At 37.8% G+C, this 13,992-nt stretch overlaps 1 protein-coding gene across 1 annotated transcript in view; it reads right to left on the bottom strand.

The window, feature by feature from the left end:
* The window catches only part of LOC148946747 (uncharacterized), a 535,196-nt gene that overhangs the window by 275,343 nt on the left and 245,861 nt on the right, over nt 1-13,992 (bottom strand). The window lies entirely within an intron of this gene.

Here is a 13,992-nt window from a genome sequence, read left to right as displayed (position 1 = left end):
CTTTTGTTTCGGCTTCAGCTGAACATATTTGGTTTCAACCTGATCATTTTGTATAATGTGATAAGCTCTTAGCCATTTCAAATGATAAGGGGCATGCACAATAGTCGAGAGGAGCCATTGAAATTAAAAAAAAACGTATATTTGCTAACTTTTCGATAAATAGGGACACAGGCAGTTTAAATATTGACCCGATTTATGATAATCTTCTAAAGAGTGAATCAAAAGTTAATAAGGGAATTAAGATTATAAATAATCACCAGGGGACTGTTTACCTGCTAGACCAAAACGAATTGCTTCAATAATAGCCAACAAAAGGATTATTTCGAAACAGAATAGTTAAAGTAATTTCTATTTTTTTTTATTTTTCCGCAGTTGCTCTGGTGTTCTCACTGAAGTAACTCCATATTAGCATCGTTTCCCTACGTGGATCAGTTTGCGCCAATTGTTTATTTTTTTTTTTGGTGGTTGTTTTATTGTTTTTTTAGTTTTAAGTTGATTTTTTTTTATCTTAGTCTTCTTCTGTCTTTCGTACTGATGACGCCTTGTTTGTGATACAGGTGAAATATCCGCGTTGTTTTGAATTTGTCTTTTCTTTTCTCTCCACTGGCCACAGTCTCGTGTGTTTTTTTTTCATTGAGATTTTTCTCTTTGTTGGTTTTTTCCCTCTTTTTTGACTATAAGCCCCCAGGGCATAACTTACAGCCTTTGCACTGAAAGCTCTGATGGGGTTATTATCCTAAAAGACCTAATTTCTAGAAAATTCGCATATCAAAACCTTGATTGGTTGTATTTGGGGACAGGGAGGGCTTGGGAGGGGGTTAGTTACCCTTCAATCACAGTCAAATGTTAAAAGGGCATTATCCCTTTCAATTGAATTAGCCCTTTTACATGTTTTTACAACATTGCCTTTAAGAAAAACCTTACATGCTCCCAGGGCATAACTTAAAACTCTTGCCCTGAAGGGTGTGAGGAGGGGGGGATAGGTTGTCATCTTTAAAGACCTAACTTCCAAATCTTTCAACTGCGTTGAATAAAATGGATATCTAAAATCTTTGATTGGATGTGTTTGTGGAAAAGGAGGGCGTGAGAGGGGGGGTCAGTTGCCCTCAAATAACTTTTGACTATCAAAAAGGACACTAGCCCGTTAAATTTCCAATCGAATGAGCCCTTTTTCAAGTTTCTACGACAAAGAATTCAATATAGACCTTATATACCCCCAGGGCCTAACTTAAAACCCTTGCCCTGAAAACTGTGGGGGGAGTGTCCTTCTCTAAGGTGTAATATCCTGAACATTAACTGCGTGGAACAAAATGGCTATTTCAAAATTTTGATTTGTTATGTTTGGGGAAATGGTGGAGGAAGAAGGGGTGTTAGGTGCCTTCCAATCACTTTGGACTATTAAAAAGGGCACTAGCCATTTCAATTTCCAATTGAAGGTGCCCTTTTTGAAGTTTCTACGACGACGTGTTCAGAAAAAACCCTAAGTGCCCCAAGGGCATAACTTACAACCCATGCCCTGAGGGCTGTGGGGGAGTGTCCTCCTCAAAACATAATTTCTATCTAGAAATCCACAACACGTGACAAAATGGCCATCTAAAAATTTTTATTGGATGGGTTTGAGGAAGAGGTAGGCGAGAGAGGGGGCTAGTTGCCCTCAATCACTTTTGACTATTCTAAAGGTTACTAGACCTTTGAATTTAAAATAGAATGAGCACTTTTTCAAGTTTCTACGTTAAAGATTTCAATAAAAACTTATATGCCTCCAGGGCATAACTTATAACCCTTGCTCTAAAGATTGTGAGGGGAGTGTCCTGCTCAAAGGTATAATTTCCTGCACTTAAACTGTGCGGAACCAAATGGCTATTTCAAAATTTTGATTGGATGTGTTTGGAGAAATGGTTGGCGTGGAAGTGGTATTAGTTGCCTTCAAATTTCTTTTTACTATTAAAAAGGGCACAAGCAATTTCAATTTCTAATCGAATGAGCCCTTTTTGAAGTTTCTACGACAACGCTTTCTAAAAACTGTATATGCCCCCAAGACATAACTTACAATCCTTGTCCTGAGGGTTGTGAGGTGGTTGTTATCCTCAAAGACCTAATTTCCCGAACTTTAAGCTACGTTGAACAAAATGGCTATCTCAAAATTTTGATTGTATGTGTTTTTTGGAAAAGGTGGGCTTGAGAGGGGAGTAAGTTACCGTCCAATCACTTTCAACTATTAAAAAAGGCACTAGCCCTTTCAATTTTCAATTGAATGAAACCTTTTGGATGTTTTTACAACATTGCCTTCAATAAAAACCTTACATGCTCCAAAAGCATAACTTAAAACTCTTGCCCTAAGGGTTGTGAGGGGGGGGATAGGTTGTCATCCTTAAAGACCTAATTTCCAAATCTATCAACTGCGTTGAATAAAATGGATATCTAAAAACTTTGATTGGATGTGTTTGTGGAGAAACGTGAGGTGACAGGGGTTTTTGTTTCCCCCATATAAATTTCGACTAATAAAAAAGCCAATTACACTTTTAATTTCCAATTGAATGAGCTTTTGTTCAAGCCTCGACGACACACATTTCAAGGAAAACCTTATATAGCCACAGGGCATAACTTATAACCCTTGCCCTGAAAACTGTAGGGGGAGTTTTCTGCTCTAAGGTATAATTTCCTGAACTTTAACTGCGTGGAACAAAATAGCTATTTCAAAATTTTGATTTGTTATGTTTGGGGAAATGGTGGGCAAAGAAAGGGTGTTAGGTGCCTTCCAATCACTTTCGAATATTAAAAAGGGCACTAGCCATTTCAATTTCCAATCGAAGGAGCTTTTTTTGAAGTTTTTACGACGACGTGTTCAGAAAAAAACCTATGTGCCCCAAAGGAATAACTTACAACCCTTGCCCTGAGGGCTGTGGGGGAGTGTCCTCCTCAAAACATAATTACTCTCTATAAATCCCCAACACTGGACAAAATGGCCATCTAAAAATTTTGATTGGATGTTTTTGAGAAAGAGATAGGCGAGAGAGGGGGCTAATAGCTCTCAAATCACTTTCGACTATTAAAAAGGTTACTAGACCTTTGAATTTCAAATCGAATGAGCACTTTTTCATGTTTCTAGAATAAAAATTTAAATAAAAACTTACATGCCTCCTGGGCATAACTTAAAACACTTGCTCTAAAGACTGTGAGGGGGGTGTCCTGCTCAAAGGTATAATTTCCTGCCCTTAAACTGTGCAGAATTAAATGGCAATTTCAAAATTTTCATTGGATGTGTTTGGGAAAATGGTGGTTATGAAATTAGTATTAGTTGCCTTCAAATTTCTTTTGACTATGTAAAAGGGCACAAGCAATTACAATTTCTAATCAAATTGGCCCTGTTTGAAGTTTTAAGACAACGCTTTCAATAAAAACTGTATATGTCTCCAAGGCATAACTTACAATCCTTGTCCTGAGGGTTTTGAGGGGGTTGTCATCCTCAAAGACCTAATTTCCAGAACTTTAAGCTACGTTGAATAAAATGGCTACCTCAAAATTTTGATTGAATGTGTTTGGGGAAAAGGTGGGCGTGAGAGGGGGGTTAGTTACCGTCCAATTACTTTCTTCTATTAAAAGTGGCACTAGCCCTTTGAGTATCCAATCGAATGAACCATTTTTGAATTTTGTATGACAATGCTTTCTATAAAAAACTTATATGCCCCCAGGGCATAGCTTACAACCCTTGCCCCGAGGGTTGGGGGGGAGGGTTCTCCTCAAAAACATATTCTCTATCTGGAAATCATTTACGCTAAACAAAATGGCTATCTCAAAATTTTGATTGGATGTGTTTGGGGGAATGATGGCCGTGGGAGCGGGGGGGGGGGGGCTAGTTGCCCTCCAATCACTTTTGACTATTCAAAAGGGCACTAGCCCTTTGAATTTCCAATCGAATAAGCCTTTCTACGACAACGCCTTCTATAAAAACCTTATATGCCCCCAGGGCATAACTTAAAACCCTTTCCCCGAGGGTTGTAGGGGAGTGTCCTCCTCAAAAAAATATTTTATATCAAGGAATTCAACTACCCTGAACAAAATGGCCATCTTAAAATTTTGATTGGTGGTGTTGGGGGCACGGTTGGTCCTGGGGGGGGGGCTAGTTGCCCTCCAATCACTTTTGACTATTAGAAATGCCAGTACCCCTTTAAGTTTCCAACCGAACGAGCCTTTTTTGAAGTGTCTACGACAACACCTTCTATAAAAAATTTATATGCCCCCAGGGCATAACTTAAAACCCTTGCCCTGAGGGTTGTGGGGGAGTGTCCTCCTCAAAAAGATATTTTCTATCTGGAAATCAACCACGCCGAACAAAATGGCTATCTCAAAATTTTTATTGGATGTGTTTGGGGGAATAATGGGTGGGGGGGCGGCTAGTTACCCTCCAATCACTTTCGACTATTAAAAGGGGCACTAGCCACTCCAATTTCTACGGCAACTCCTTCGATACGAAGTGCCCGGGTATGGAGAAAAAAACAAAACAAAAAACATATTTGTGTCCAAATCGTTATTTACTTAGGCAGCGCTAATACGCTGCCTCAGATCTTCCTATATTGATACATAAATAGGTGAACACCGACGTCTAGCCATTACTCAAATTTTTCACTACCTAACCAGATATATTTCCATGGGCCCTTGCCAAGGACGTACCCAGAGGAGGCTAGGGGGTTTGAACCCCCTCCCGAAAAATATTTTTACTCGTAAAAACGTAACAAAACGGATATAAACAAATTTTGTATGCGTTTTTTTAGTTTTTGTTCGTTTAACCCCCCCCCCCGAAAAAATCTTTGAGTAAAACCCCCGGTAAATATTTACCAAATCATATTATTGATTTAGGAAAAAAGTGAATACACCATTCGATGCCTTTTTTATGCTGATTACGAATATAATAATTATTTCTATTGGAAATGAATTTCAACGCCCCCCCCTGCCTAACCTACCCCCACCCCCATATGTGCAAATATATATCCAGAATTGACATATATAGGGGGGGGGGCTGAACTTCATTTCCGATAGAAATGATTGTTATATAATCAGCATAAAAAGGCATCGAATTGTATATTCACTTTATTTGAAACTCAATAATATGATTTGGTAAATATTAACCAAACCCCCTGCGAAAAAAAATCCTGGGTACGCCCTTGGCCTTTGCTTACGAAGTGAGAAACCAATTTGGAAATCTCTCCTAACTGTGATAGAGCGTCTATAAATATTTAATAACAAATTGCCATTTATAACAAGGTTCATTAGTGTAATGGTTAGCATTCAGGACCTTGAACTCTGCGATCCGAATTCAAATCTCGGTGGAACCTTCTTTTTAAGAATTATTTTAATTAGTATAACTTTCTTTTATAATCGTTGGTTATTATTTTTATTTCAAGTTAAGATCTGTTCAAAAAAAGTAACCGACAAATGAATGAATAGTATTTCAAGTTTGGAAGAATGTAAGAGTGATGGTGGAGGGATGGGGACACCTGTTTTCTTTAAACGCAAAAAGCAAAAGTATAAAAGTAAAAAAGCAAAAGTATAAAAGAGAGAGAGAGAGAGAGAGAGAGGGGGGAGAGAGAGAGAGAGAGGGAGAGAGAGAGAGAGAGAGAGGGACTGAGAGAGAGAGAGAGAAATAAAGAAAGAAAGAATATGGGCTGTTATTGCATAAAAAAGCCATCAAATCTAAAAAATTGTGGCTAATCGCACATCGAATCTAAAACGCTTCAATCCAGAGCTGCTTCGGAGTCGAATCAACTAAACCACAAAATTGCTCCCAAAGTCACAAAATGTACCTAGTAGTTGAATATATTTTGAGCTTACCTATGATACCTTATCAAACAGTTCGTGGTATCGAACTGTAAGTAAGGAGCGACCCGGGTCAATAGTAATATAAACTCTAAGAACCCGAATTTTGATACCAATAGATATACCAAAAGAATCGGATTTTTATGCTGATTTTAAATATATAATTATCATCGGGTTTAGTCTTGCCCTTCAAAAGTTAAGAGATAATTTTCCTTATTTTTGAAAAAATTCCGTATTTTTTGAAAAAAGGAGAAATATCCCTTAAAATTCATAGAATCTTAATGAAAATCACACCATTAGATTCAGCGTATCAGAGAACCCTACTATTGAGCTTTCAAGCTCCTATCTGCAAAATTGCGGAATTTTGTATTTTTGGCCAGAAGAAAGATCACGGATGCGTGTTAATTTGTTTATTTTTGTATTTTTCTTCTCGAGAATGATAATATCGACCCAGTTACCCTAAAATGTCGCAAAAGGGCTCATTCGTCCATAAATTATAATTTCTAATGCCATTTTTAAGTGACCAGGAATAAAGAGTAAGATAGTATGGCTTCTATAGATAAAGTTGATAATCTTCAAAAATTTAGAGCCGAGATCGTTAGAAAACTAAGCACCTTTAATATGAGCTTGATTGGTACTACAAAAAACACTATTACATACAAAAAACTTGATTTTAATCCTACAGATAAACATGTAAAATCAACAAGAAAGGAATATGAGTCATTGAAAAATAATTTTCATATTACCCCACAGTTTTATAACAAATATTATCCTAGGGGTTGTTCGGCACCCAAGATCTATGGTTTACCTAAGATTCATAAGACTGGAGCTCCTCCGCCCCGTTGTGTCAACTTTTCTGTAACCTGTTTCGAAATTAGGAAAATGGTTGTCGGTAGCATTGCGTCCATTTTTGGGAACACAAAGATCATATTTAAAAAATTCGACTGATCTTACTGAAAAATTGAGAAATTTCACGTTGGAGGATTGCACCTTTAATGTGAGCACAATTTGTAAAGACATCTCACGAAAAAATGACAGTAAAATAATTTCAGAATTTAAAAATTATACATTACTTACTATCAACAGAGCCAATAAAGGAAGTATATTTGCCGTAAAGGAAACAAATAAATAATAAGGAAAGGAGATTCATTATTTTTGACATTCTTAAATTCAAAAACTTGACTTTGATCCTACAGATAAACATGTAAAATCAACAAGAAAGGAATTAGAGTCATTGAAAAAATATTTTCATATTACCCCAGTTTTATAACAAATATTATATTAGGGGTTGTTTGGCACCCAAGATCTATGGTTTACCTAAGATTCATAAGACTGGAGCTCCTCCGCCCCGTTGTGTCAACTTTTCTGTCACCTGTTTCGAAATTAGGAAAATGGTTGTCGGTAGCATTACGTCCTCTTTTGGGAACACAAAGATCATATTTAAAAAATTCAACTGATCTTACTAAAAAAATTGAGAAATTTCACGTTGGAGGATAGTTCAATTCTTTGTAGTTACGATGTTGTTTCCATGTATTCAAATTGTGATTTAAAAAGGTGCGAGGACTTTTTAAAAAGTAAATTAGAAAAAACACCTTGAGTTAATACAAGATGTGACTTTCGCCAGTTTGGATATTGAAGTTATTATGAAACTAATTATCCTAGTAAATGGATTTTCTTTTTATTTGGGTTTTAGAGGGGAGTTTTATAGACAAATTTTTCGGTTACCTATGGGGTCTTCTCTCTCTCCTTTATTGGCAAATCTTTTCATAGATGCTATTGAAACCTCCGTTATACACAGTTTTGGAATTTCCCCTTGTTTTTGGGGTAGGTTTATGGATGATGTGGTGTGTGTTTGGAAACATGGATTGGACTCCTTAGACCTATTTTGTAAGCATTTAAATAGTTTTGATAATAATATTAAATTTACAGTTGAGTTTGAGGAAAATAATAAATTACCTTCTCTAGATATTTTATCAATTAAAAGGTATTTCCATTTACTGTTCTCGATTTACAGAAAACCAACGCGCAATGATAGGTATTTGAATTTTCATTCTTGCCACCCTATGTCAGTGAAACAGGGGGTTGTAATTTAACTAGTGGATGGAGCCTTTAGAATTTGTTCTAAGGAATTTGTGGATTCGGAATTATTATACTTGAGGGATATTTTGTTTTATAATATTTACCCAATTAAGTTCATTGAAAAAATAATTGAAAATAGACGTATTAAACATGAAAGTAGGGTTATTGGTGTTTCTCAGTCTTTGGATTTAGATGTATCAAATAATTTCATTTCATTGCCATATGTACCTGGTTTGGGTGAGAAACTTTTACGGGTTTTGCGTGAATTTGGAATTGAAACATGTTTCCAATCGTTGAGGCCAATGGGTAGTTTCTTTAGTTCTGGTAAGGATTTAACCCAGGGAAATTTAGTAAGTGGGGTGTATAGAATTCCGTGTTCTTGTGGGAAGTTCTATATTAGTAGGAATCACTAATAATTTGTTGAAAGGTTTAATGAACACCGAAATTTAATAGAAAAACCCAGACATAAGTAAGTAAGTAAGTAAGTTTATTTATAACCCGCAATTCAAAACAGATGCGGAGTAAAAAACGAAAAAAAAATAATACCACCCACAAGGACATAATAAGGAAGTACACAACATAAATAACTAAACAATATCCATAGAATCACTAATCTGGAAAAAAATAAGTGAGGGGAACACTGGCACAGATCTTCCTTGGAGTATTGGTCCTCAGATCCTTGGCGATGTTATCAAGCAGCACTAGAGGGTTGATAAGTCCAAAATGAGAAATAATCTTGTGATTTCTGTACCACCTTGGCAAATATAGCAGGAATTTACAATATTTAAAATAGCCTCTCCTTAGCCGAAGACGGTATTTTTTGCGCATTAGAGGCTGCAAACCGGAAAGAAAAAGAAATGCAGGAGAACAAAAACTATGGTAAAGTTTACATAAGCCGCGGCGGCAGTACCTCCCTCTATTAGGCGAGATTTTACCATATGAGAATCGAATGCACTGCAGAGCACTAGCAACCAGAGACGAGCATGTAGTTTAAAGTGTATCAGAAAAAGTAATCCCAAGCCATTTCAACTTTGAGACACACGGGATTATCACGTGTGTTACAATGTCCAGCAGCGCACCGAAAATACTTTTGATTAGTCGATGTGAGTGGGCAATTTCCGACAATATGGTTCGGCGATTGACAACGGTAGCATCTAGGAGGTAACTTCTGAAAACGTCTAATTTTAAAAAGCTCGTATCCCAAACACAAACCTTCATTTATAGCTTTATTTAAGGCTGTATCATCTAGAAATTCAAGGCGGAAGGATCCAGAACTTCCAATTTTAGTTGCATCAACGAGACCGGCGATCATCCTAAAAAGCTGTGACTTTTGCACAACAACAGGGATGTCACTCACAATACCAAGCACTTTTTGATTAAGGACATGAGTGGACACATTAAGCTGAGTATTTGCAGCGGCGGTGAGAGAGACGGCTGAGGCTTTATCTTGGTTATGAACTACCCATCTTTTCTTGACATGACCAGGTCTCAAACTTAAGATTCCATCATGACCATCCAGGGTATCAAGGGTCTCTTTGCACTCAATAGGATCTTTGAAGTAAATAGGTGGGGTTTTTAGAATAACTGCATAAGACGGTTTTGAAGAGACAGTACATTCTTGCATTAACGACGGAGGACATCTAATTGTTCCAGGCGGGAGAGTTCTCACACATTCAGACAAAGAGCGTAGCTCAAACAAACAGGAGTTTACACGACAACTCAACGCACAAAAAGCATCGGCAGGAATAAGTGGTACTTCACTAAGGTGGCGGATAACAAAGACTGGCAGACCAACATCAACAGCATCATACTTTGCAATAGTATCGATAATATCGGAGACACTATTAATAAACGCATTTGTACCCACTCTCTTAGCCTGAATTTCCCCAGGATGGCGAAACTGGAAGATTTGCCTCCTTGCTTCAGAAACCTGGGCGAGCGTGAAAAATTCAGACATGTATTTCTTCATAATATGTGCAGAAAAGCCTTTTTCAATACTGTTTTGGACAAAATTCAGAAGAGGACAATAAATGAGCACTCCAGCGGTCCACGCCATCAGCACCAAATGCTGAATACATATAGAATGAAGGAACCTAGGAACAAAGGAAACGTAGGGACCCCCTCAACTGTCCCCCGCAATTTACGGGTAACTTAATACCGGTGGGTACAATACGTCGCTTGCGGGAGGTTCCTTCCCCTCTTCTGCTAGTTCCCAGTACGCTTCTTAACATTAAGGAATCAAAAATGGCACTATGGAAAATTGAAACTATAGATGACGTGCCAATCTACCCAAGAAAAAAGATGGCGCTGGTGAAAATACCCAGGGAAAAGGGCTTATTCTAACAATTGGCGAAGGTCATACAAACCTTACTTGACAAAAATCTATCTTTAGAGGGTAAACAACAACGAGAAAAGACCTCAAAATAATTCAGAAACTTTTTCAAGTTACCAGCAAAGATACAAGCTCAGACACAATATCATTGAATATACTATAGATGGGAATTAAGCAAGCCTCCAGAAACTTTTGTTTCAGCTTTAACAGAACATATTTGGTTTCAACCAGATCACTTTATCTAATTTGATGAGGCCTTAGCTAATTCAAATGATAAGGGGTATGCACAGTGGGCGAGAGAAGCCATTGAAATTAAAAAAAAATTTGTTTGCTAACCTTTCAATAAATAGGGACACAGGTAGTTTAAATATTGAATATACTTATGATAATCTTCTAAAGAGTGAATCAACAGTCAATAAGGGAATTAAGATTATAAATAATCACCAGGGGACTGTTTTACCTGCTAGACCAAAACGAATTGCTGCAATAATAACCAATAAAAGGATTATTTCGAAACAGAATAGTTAAAGTGATTTCCATTTTTCATATTTTTCCGGAGTTGCTCTGGTGTTCTCACTGAAGTAACTCCATATTAGAATCTTTTCCCTGCGTGGATCAGTTTGCGCCAATTGTACATTTTTGTTTTGGTGGTTGTTTTATTGTTTTTTTAGTTTTAACTTGTTTTTTTTATCTTGTTCTTCTTCTGTCTTTCGTGCTGAAGACGCCTTGTTTGTGATACAGGCGAAATATCCGCGTTGTTTTGCATTTGTCTTTTCTCTTTGTTGATTTTTGCCTCTCACTTTCGACTATTAAAAAGAGCGATTTCAAATCAAATAAGCCCCTTTAACTACGTTGAACAAAATGGCTATTTCAAAATTTTAATTTGTTATGTTTGGGGAAATGGTGGGCGAGAAAAGGGTGTTAAGTGCCTTCCAATCACTTTCGACTATTAAAAAGGGCACTAGCCATTTCAATTTCCAATCGAAGGAGGCCTTTTTGAAGTTTCTACGACGACGCATTCAGAAAAAAACCTATGCGTCCCAAAAGCGTGACTTACAACCCGTGCCCTGAGGGCTGTTGAGAAGTGTCCTCCTAAAAAAAAATTTTCTATCTAGAAATCTACTACACTTGACAAAATGTTCATCTAAAAATTCTGATTGGATGTGTTTGAGGAACAAGTAGACGAGAGAGGGGGGCTAGTTGCCCTCAAATCACTTTCGACAATTAAAAAGGGCACTAGACTTTCGAATTTCAAATCGAATGAGCACTTTTTTAAGTTTCTACGATAAGGATTTCAATAAAAACTTATATGCCTCCTGGGCATAACTTATAACCCTTGCTCTAAAAACTGTGAGGGGAGTGTCCTGCTCAAGTGTATAATTTCCTGAACTTTAACTCTGCGGAACAAAATGGCTATTTCAAAATTTTCATTGGATGTGTTTGGGGAAATGGCAGGCATGGAAGGGGTATTAGTTGCCTTCCAATTACTTTCGACTATTTAAAAGGGCACAAGCAATTTCAATTTCTAATCAAATGGGCCCTTTTTGAAGTTTCTACGACAACACTTTCTATAAAAACTGTATATTTCCCCAGGGCATAACTTACAATAATTGTCCTGAGGGCTGTGAGGAGGTTCTCATCCTCAAAGACTTAATTTCCGGAACTGTCAACTATGTTTAACAAAATGGCTATCTCAAAATTTCGATTGGATGTGTTTAGGGAAATGGTGGGCGGGAGAGGGGGGCTATTTGCCCTCCAATCACTTTCAACTATTAAAAAGCGCACTAACCCTTTGAATATCCAATCGAATGAACCTTTTTTGAAGTTTCTATGACAACGCCTTCTATAAGAATCTCATATGCCCCCAGGGCATAGCTTACAACACTTGCTCCATGGGTTTTGGGGGGTGTCCACCTCAAACACATATTTTCTATCTGAAAATCAACTACGCTACACAAAATGGCTATATCAAAATTTTGATTGGGTGTGTTTGGGGGAATGAAGGCCGTGGGGGGGGGAGGGGGCTAGTTGCCCTCCAATAACTTTTGATTATTCAAAAGGGCACTAGCCCTTTGAATTTCCAATCGAATAAGCCTTTCTTGAATTTTCTACGACAGCACCTTCTATAAAAACATTTATTTGTCCCCAGGGCATAGCTTAAAACCCTTGCCCCGAGGGTTTTGGGGGAGTGTCCTCCCCAAAAAGATATTTTCTATCTGGTAACCAACAACGTTGATCAAAATGATTATCACAAAATTTTGATTGGATGTGTTTGGGGGAATAATGGGCATGGGGGGGGGGCTTTTTACCCTACAATCACTTTCGACTATTCAAAAGGGCACTAGCCCTTTGAATTTTCAATCGAATAAGCCGTTCTTGAAGTTTATACGACAACGCTTTCTATAAAAACTTTATATGTCCCCAGGGCATAACTTAAAACCCTTGCCCCAAGGGTTCTCGGTGAGTTTCCTCCTCAAAAGAATATTTAATATCAAGGAAATCAATTACCCTGAACACAATGGCTATCTTAAAATTGTGAGTGGATGTGGTTGGGGGACGGACGGGCCTGGGGGGGGGGCGATGTGCCCTCCAATCACTTTTGACTATTAGAAAGGGCAGTAGCCCTTTAAGTTTCCAATCGAACGAGCCTTTTTTGAAGTTTCTACGACAACAACTTCTATAAAAAACTTTATATGCCCCCAGGGCATAACTTAAAACCCATGCCCCGAGGGTTTTGGGGGAGTGTCCTCCTCAAAAATATATTTTCTATCTGAAAATCAACTACGCTGAACAAAATGGCTATCTCAAGCCACCTATTTACCTCAAAGATCCTATTGAGTGCAAAGAGACCCTTGGTACCCTGGATGGTCATGATGGAATCGTAAGTTTGAGATCTGATCCTGTCAAGAAAAGGTGGGTAGTCCATAACCGAGATAAAGCCTCAGCCGTCTCTATTGCTGCCGCTGCAAATAGTCAGCCAAATGTATCCACTCATGTGCTTAATCAAAAAGTGCTTGGTATTGTGAGTAGCATCCCTGTTGTTTTGCAAAAGTCACAGCTTATTAGCATGATCCCCGGTCTCGTTGATGCAACTAAAATTGGAAGTTCCGGATCCTTCCGCCTTGAATTTCTAGATGATGCTGCCTTAAATAAAGCTATAAATGAAGGTTTGTGTTTGGGATACGAGCCTTTTAAAATTAGACGTTTTCAGAAGTTACCTCCTAGATAATACCGTTGTCAATCGCCAAACCATATTGTCGGGAATTGCCCACTCCCATCGACTAATCAAAAGTATTTTCGGTGCGCTGCTGGACATTGTAGCACACGTGATAATCTTTGCACTGAAAGCCCAAATTATGCCAACTGCGGGGGAAATCATGGTTTCTATGGTCTCAGATGCCCTATGTTAAAAAAAGCTCTGAAATAGCATAAAAAATGATTGCTAGTAGTAATAGGTTTCGCTTTGTTTCTTTTAATACTAACTGAACCAAAGACAAAGGTCTTCTTATTGATAAGCTTCTTGATTATGATATAGTTTTTCTACAGGAATATTTTCTAATTACAGCCAATATTGATACTCTTAAACGGTCACCCACCCACCATACGTTTGTACGTGAAGCTAAAAAAAAACGCGGTCGACCCTCTGGGGGCCTTGCAACTTTAGTTCGCCTCGCTTAGAAACCATGGCTTATTTCTTCTGATCATAATTTATTGGCAATAAAATGCGGTAATGTGGTCCTCATCAATGTCTATATGCCATGCAATCG

Source organism: Artemia sp. Qi Xiang Cuo, chromosome 11 (assembly GCF_049724085.1).
Source record: "Artemia sp. Qi Xiang Cuo chromosome 11, ASM4972408v1, whole genome shotgun sequence".
In the NCBI taxonomy this organism is placed as follows: domain Eukaryota; kingdom Metazoa; phylum Arthropoda; class Branchiopoda; order Anostraca; family Artemiidae; genus Artemia; species Artemia sp. Qi Xiang Cuo.
Note: the sequence above shows the minus strand (reverse complement) of the source record. Positions and strands in the feature narration are given on the sequence as shown.